This window comes from Octodon degus, unplaced genomic scaffold (genome assembly GCF_000260255.1).
Source record: "Octodon degus isolate 3935 unplaced genomic scaffold, OctDeg1.0 scaffold00198, whole genome shotgun sequence".
Lineage (NCBI taxonomy): Eukaryota > Metazoa > Chordata > Mammalia > Rodentia > Octodontidae > Octodon > Octodon degus.
Genome location: NW_004524774.1, coordinates 893,281 through 893,568, shown reverse-complemented (window position 1 = coordinate 893,568; position 288 = coordinate 893,281).

The following is a 288-nucleotide window of genomic DNA, read 5'->3' as shown; positions in this document are numbered from 1 at the left end:
ATTTTCTATAGGACTTTGAACATTAATGAGTATTGGACTTTGTCAGAAGCCTTTTCTCCATCAACTGAGATGATCATGTGGTTTTTAATTTTTCTCTATTGATATAGCATATAACATTTATAGATTTTCGAATATAGAACTATCCTTGCATCCCTGGGATGAATCTTTCCTGGTAATGGTGTATGATCTTCTTGATGATTTGCTGTATTCCATTTCCTAGGATTCTATTGAGGATTTTGGCTTCTGTGTTCATGAGGGAGATTGCCTGTAGTTCTCTTTCTTATTTGC